The sequence below is a fragment of the Dermacentor andersoni genome, chromosome 4 (assembly GCF_023375885.2).
Source record: "Dermacentor andersoni chromosome 4, qqDerAnde1_hic_scaffold, whole genome shotgun sequence".
NCBI lineage: Eukaryota > Metazoa > Arthropoda > Arachnida > Ixodida > Ixodidae > Dermacentor > Dermacentor andersoni.
In genome coordinates, this window is record NC_092817.1 from 211557048 (window position 1) to 211564226 (window position 7179).

A 7179-nucleotide genomic window follows, 5' to 3' on the forward strand; every position below is an offset into this window, starting at 1 on the left:
CAAGGCTGCGGTAGAACTGTTTCGGTTGCATGTAGATGTAAACATCTGCAATTTTTTAGTTAAGCAGAATATCTTGCTGTATTAGGCATTGTGTGTTGACATTTGATTTGCCTGGAACAGGCCTAGTGTACACAAAGTGCAGCGCGACGTCAGTCAGTGTGCAATTGAGCATACAGGGAGATTATTGGAGTGGGTACCAACTTTGATTTAAGCTTGTGGTAGTAGTGCAGTATTAGAACTCTCTATACCCCGACATAGTATGTGCATACAGTACAAGCAAAAGAAAAAAAATAAGCCAGAGGGCAAGTGTTTGTTTCCTTTCTGCGCCACTGTGTGTTGTGCGCGTGTTTGCACTTATTCATGTCAAGCAAGTACCAATACTGGGCCCTCGGCAAGTGCTTTTGTGTCTGTGGATCGACTGCACAATATACAACAGCATTTGGAGTCAAAATTTTCTATAGATGCTCTTTTCAAAATACCGAAAACGAACAAGGTCATACGTTTCTGCATTACTCCACACGAGGATGCGTGTACGCAACCGTAAATTCATACGCCGATCTTCTCATACACAAACTATAGTTGCACCTAGATGACGTATATATATTAAAGCTGTTTCGAATGGTTTTTCAGACGCACAGCAGCACTATACTTCGTGTCATGATCAACAGTAGCTGGATGAACTTAACGCTGACTTAAATCGTGTGTGTACAACCTCGACAACGTAGCACGGCATAGTAATTTACGTTTCTTCACACGCGGCAGTTTCCTCAAGAAGCCGAACGGACACTGAGATAGCTTCACACGGTTGCACGCGGTAGTAATGATACTTATGAGCACTACAGTGCAGTAAAGATGCAGAACTCTAACTGCCAAATACGTGGGCGAAAATTATATACTGTAACATGTGCAGCTCCAAACAGTTAACAGGTTATCGACGGCACCTTCTAATTATACGATGTCCTTACGCGCCTTGCAAAGTAGATAAGGTAGAACCTACACATGTAGGCCCATTTGTTTATTGTACGTGCTAAAAGCAGGCACTGTTGATGTTACCAAATGAGTGAACTTACATCGCATCGCCCATGAATGGTGCTTTTGCCGGCATGGCGTCCCTGCTATGTGGGTAAGCATGCCCTCCGAACCTAACATGACGTCTTCGAACATTTCGGCCGCATTCTAAACTTTGCCTGTGCCGCCTGTGCGCGAAAGTTCATGAGGTCAAAGCACACCATCAACTAGTAATGATGCCGCTAAAAGATTAATAACACTTGTATCCATGAGACAACCTTAGCAGCGCACGTAATGTGAGAAAACACTAAAACACAGGGCACAACGCACAACAAACAATAGTTTGCGTACAGTAAAACACCAAACAGCCTAGTGAAACCACCCCCGTACTGCTACCGGCCCCGTACATTCTCAAGTTCTAGCGATCGCCACAGAGGGCAAAAAATCAACCACGGCGCGTTCTAGCATAAGCGCGTAAGTGGAGTTACTGTGTTCGTCGCATACTTTTTTTTGTATTTTTTCTGCTAGGGGCGTTCAACCCGACTCAATATATTCGCAATAGGGGACCAGAAAATTTGGTTGTGAAAATTCATAGTGTTTTTTTTATTGTTTAACCTAGGTAGGACATTAAGCAGTATAATAGCAAGGGCTTGGTGGCGCAACCCACCATCCCGTTCCAAAGGGGACACATCAATCTTATTTGATCTATAAATGTACACATAATATCCGTCAAACATAGATAATTTTTTTAACTTACGTTACTAAAGCCTGGTCTCAGAACCTTTAATAAAGGTTTTGAGACCTAACTGACGTGTGATAAGCAGCAGCCCACTGGTATTGATTGCAGTCCGCGCCGCTCACGTGACCTGATCTTAGGTGCTCTTTATTCCATACTTTATTCTATGTTAGGTGCCTAGGGACATGATCGTTTAGGGATTTTTGAGAAGTCTCGGTCAGGCGCGGTGTGGCTCCAAGCGACGCCGTGGCGTGTTCGTTCTCTGGCGCGTGCGGACCACGCGTTGTTCAACGTTGCTTATGTGATTGTGCTTGCGTTGCTTGTGTGTTCGTTGTAGAAAGCTGTGAGTAGTGGTGGTGCGGCAGTGCGGCTTTGGCCTCGGTGAGCTCTGGCAGTACAGAATGTGCGTTGTGTGACCCGTATACTTCCTTGAGAACTCGGCGGTGGTGGCAATTGAAATGTCGAAGTTCTGCGAAATCGCGACGTGGCGTCGCCGTGCCCAACTTTGCTTAACGCACATCGAGAGATGTGCTGCTCGCTACAAGTCATGTAAATGCGACTGCGTCGACCGCCCACTGTTCAGCAATGAAAGTGTGTTTGGTGTGCTGTGCTTGAAATGAGTAGTGCAGCCGTGCAGCAGGGGTAGTGGAGGAGCAGAGTGGCTTAGGGACTCCATTTGGGTAACACTGAACTTAGTGTCACACCATAGAATAAAGAACAAACTTAGAGAAGGGAAACTGTACCTTCCGCCGTGGTTCGAAAATAAGCAGCGGCAGCGCATGGAACTTACTTTGGGGGACGCCAGATGACGTTGCTCAAACCGGAAGCGGAAGTGCACATTTTTTTTTTTTAGAGCAAAATTCAACATGGCCGTTTTTTACCGGTCGCGTACGCCGGTACGCGCCGTGCTTGCCCTGCAGGCTATGCGGCATGCCTCAATGCCTTCGCTGCCGCGTAGGTGGTGCGTTCTAATTGCCAAGAGCCTCTACTGACGCCCATACAAACAAGCCACAAGTGAGTGAACAGAACGCGCGACTTTATTGGCAGAAGACAAGCAGTGTACATTCTCGTGCAATAGCAGAAATAAAGTTTGCATGTCGAGATACGCTGGAATCATTGACGCGAGCTCCTAAACGGCTCACCGTCGTCGTCGCACATGGTGGTCAGGTTAACGAACAACAACCAGCAGCGGAAACATATTGGACAGAGTGTGCTACTTGTTTGCAGCGACAGTCGCCGTTAAAAATGCCCAAACTGCATTGCGAAGCAATCGGGAGACGCAGGCTGCTACCGCAGCCTACACAGCGACATGGGCTACCCCAGATTTTAGCCATTCACTCCTTTCCAACCTGCACGTTTCTTTTCTTTCGGGGGCCGCTAATGTGTGGCTCACACTTGCTGTCTCACATTGTCTCACTATGGACAAGTCGCTTTCGTGGGCATCGCCTCCATCAGCTACTTTTGCGGGCCTTTCCAACCATCTGGCTATCAACTTCATACGCATCGGACTATGTAAGCACGTATGCTGGTCTCCGTTCATGCCTAATCGCGGCCGAGAAAGGCCAGAGGCACAACATGCCCATTGCTGCAGCAGGAAAGCGCGAACGGGGAGCACGAATCACGGTGCATGAAAATTGGGAGTCTATGTCGCTGTGCAGGCTGCAGGAGCGAATGCTTACTTCGAGAGACTGCTTCCCAGTGCAACCGACCAGGCCGCAATATTCTAAAAACATAACACTGCGACCATAACCAAGTGACATAACAGCAAAATTAAACAGCAATCAGTCACCGCATGAGGTTCAGACAATACATTATACATTGGCGACGAACCATATGGCAACAGTGAGCATTCACATACACGGGTCTCTTAGGGTACATTGAGCTGCCTACCTACAGGCGTAGTGCCTGCCTTCGTCGCACGTGGTGGTCTACTAACGAGCAACAACCAGCAGCAGAAACAGATTGGACAGAGTGTCACACCTGTTTGCGGCGACAGTCGCTGTTAAAGATGAGCAAACTTGCAGTGCAAAGCAATCGGGTGACGCAGGCATCTGTTGCCGCAGCCTGCACAGCGACATGGACTACCCATAATTTTAGCATTGACTCCTTTCCAGCCTGCATGTTTCTTTTCTTTTGGAGGCCGCTAATGTGTGGCTCACACTTGGTGTCCCACATCGTCTCAATATGGACAAGTCGCTTTCGTGGGCATCACCTTCATCAGCCACTTTTGCGGGTCTTTCCACCCAACTTCATACACGTCCGACCATGTAAGCACTTATGCTGGTCTCCGTTCATGCCTAATCGCGGCCGAGAAAGGCCAGAGGCACAATTTGCCCATGGCTGCAGCAGGAAAGGGTGAACGGGGAGCACGAATCACGGTGTGCGTAAATTGGGAGTCTATGTCGCTGTGCAGACTGCAAGATCAAATGCTTACTACGAGAGGCTGCTTCCCAGTGCAACCGACCAGGCCGCAATATTCGAAAAACATAAAACTGTGACCGTAACCAAGTGGCATAACAGCAAGATTAAACAGCAATCAGTCACCGCATGAGGTTCAGACAATACATTATACATTGGCTACGAACCATCTTACGGCATAATGCTTGCCTTTGTCACATGTGGTGGTCTGGTAACGAGCGACAACCTGCGGTACAAACAGATTGGACAGAGTCTCGCACCTGTTTGAACCAACAGTTGCCGTTGAAGATGAGCAACTTCCATTGCGAAGCAATCAGGTGACTCAGGCATCTGCTGCCGCAACCAACACAGCGACATGGACTACCCGGCATTTTAGCGTTAACTCCTTTCCAAGGTGCACATTCATTTTCTTTCAGGGGCTGCTATGTGTGGCTCACACTTTGTCGCAATGTGGACAAGTCGCTTTTGTGGGCATCACCTTCGGCAGCCATTCTTGCGGGCCTTTCCACCCATACGGCTACCAACTTCATACACTTCGAACCATGTGAGCACATATGCTGGTCTCCGTTTTGAGCAAATCATGGCCGAGGTAAGCCACAAGCACAATTTGCCCATTACTGCAGCAGGCCAGAACGAACGGGGCGCACCAGTTACGGTGTGTGTATACTGGGAGTCTATGTCGCTTTGCGGACTGCAGGAGCAAATGCTTACCTCGAGGGACTGCTTACCAATGCAACTGACCAGGCCCCCACATCTGAGAAACGTAACACAGTTACCACAGCCAAGTGTGGCAGCAAAACCAGATTCTGCAATCAATCACTTCACTGTAGCTTGCACAAAGACCCAGGCTATCAAGGAAGAGGAGCAATCATCAACGAGACTAGGAATATGGAAAATGAGAAAGCTTGCATTCAAGAGAGAAGCCACTCTGCTCTGCAAGCATTGAAGGCTAAAAACATCAAGAAAAGTAAAATGGTGCATAGCACATGTGCATAGGTTAATGCAAGATGCATGCCGATGCTGCATCAGCTATTTCAGGAGAGGAATTGCGCATGACAACATACACTAGAAGATACTGCTACAGATATGTTAGGCTGCTAGACAGTGACTGGTATTAAGTATCAGCGAAGAATCGGTTGACCTTTATATTTGGATGAGGATGAATGACCTCTAACAAAAATGGGCAATGAGAAAGCTTGCATTTATAGAAGAAAAATTACACTTGGCACAAACGGAATTAACATGGCTAGGAAACTGATTAAGGGCAAACTGATGGAACTCAATCTTTTGGCCAGCGTCGTCCGTGCTTGGTCAGATGTTGCAGGTGCACCTGAAGACGAAGAATTTCTAGAAGGTCCTTTTTGAGTTACCTGGATGACTCAACCAAATGTCCGTGCTGGTGGAAAGGTGGCTGAAGCTCTTTTCAGTCTTGGCACAGTCCTCTGCAGACTTGATATCTCATTCATATTCTTCTGCATGTGCTTCTTTGTTCTTGGTGTAAAAGCCTTGCAAATTCGGCTCCAGCCCCTTCCTGTTGGCGCAGATAGGAGCTCCTGTGATGACCAAGATGTGCTTGGCATAGACTCTGTTGAGCAAAACGGTGACACATGAGATACAGCACAGATTAGCCAAATTTATGTGTGTTTTATATGTTCGAACCAATTATACTGAACCATAAATATGAACAAACATTCATATCTGCTGCAAACAGCAAGCCAATACAGCATATATCAAACATATTTATTTCTGAACCATGTGTTGTTTACCTTGTAGTAGTAGCCAATGTCCACACAATGACCTTGTTGTAGCAGGCAGCAGCTTCTGTTTAGTGCGTGGAGTGTGTTGCTTTATACTGGTGCCGTCTTCATTACTGCATGTCTGGAACAGAAATTTTGACTGAATCAGAAATTGAAAAAGCAACGTTTTAAAATGCAAAAAGGTGTGACATATATGTTGTAATGATTTGCGACTACAGAACACATGCAAATGTACACTGTCTGTTCTAGGGTGCTTAAGCAGCATGTTAAATAAATATTGCTATTGTCCATAAAATTGATGTCTGCCTAACTACAATGCATGTCAACAGCGCAAGTACTATTAAGATCACAAATGAGAACATTTGTGGGTTCATTTATGCACTAGAAGTGATCACACTGCTAGTTCCACAAGCAAATGCATGAAAGTCATGAAGCTATTAGAACTGATGCATTATTTTTCTGCACGAACGTGATGCACCGCTTCACTACTGCAAAAATAAATGCCCTACGGTAAACCAATCTGAACAGCAAGAACATTTGGAACCAACAAGTACGAAATATGGGTGAATTATCATGCTTGCAACTGTTTAATACATTAAATTCTGTACTTTCACTTTATTTTACCAAAGGATTATTCGGTTTTGTGGACGAAAGACGTTGCCGGCCGACTCGAAAAAAATGTTTAATATGTGTATTGATAAGGCTACTCAGTCACCTACAACCACGGCTACAATAACATGAAAAATGAGACGCGCGTTCCGATATCGCTCTTTCTTTCCTGGTTGTGTGTGTAAACCAAACGACAGCCTCGCAAGTAAAGGTTTATTTAGGAAACAGCAACTGAGATCCTCACTGCCCATATGTAATGCAGGATCTAGTTCGTTAACTTGTGCCCACCTGGAAGGTAATGACACGGATATTATATAACGATTCAAGCAGCGGTGTTAAACGACTCACCGTTATTGCCGTTGTCAGCCGCAGCAAAATCCAGCTCCCGTTTCGATGCAGACCTGTTCCGAATGGCTCACGACCGAAACCCAACTGCCGGGCTTACATGTCCGCTTGCAAACACGTAACTTCACCCCAAGTTAAATAACGCGAGACATCGAAGCGCAAGAAACTAGTTTTAGAAACAAAGCAGCCTTGAGTGTACGAACGAATGAATCCGTGCCGCCGTGCACTCGGAAATACCGGTAAAAATTTTAAATCCAGGCCAGAGGTCACGTGAAAGATCGATGATGCTGAACGCTATTTGCGTTT

General features: G+C 46.2%; 1 protein-coding gene across 1 annotated transcript in view; it reads right to left on the minus strand.

The window, feature by feature from the left end:
* LOC126538478 (transmembrane protein 117-like) overlaps positions 1-6598 on the minus strand; it is a 165256-nt gene extending 158658 nt beyond the window's left edge. The window contains exons 1-2 of the mRNA XM_072288020.1: positions 5929-6598; positions 1071-5747 (exon numbers count right to left, since the gene is read on the minus strand). The gene's annotated coding sequence lies outside the window, so the exon portion shown is untranslated. The remainder of the gene's footprint in view (positions 1-1070; positions 5748-5928) is intronic.
* Positions 6599-7179: the final 581 nt, after the last annotated feature.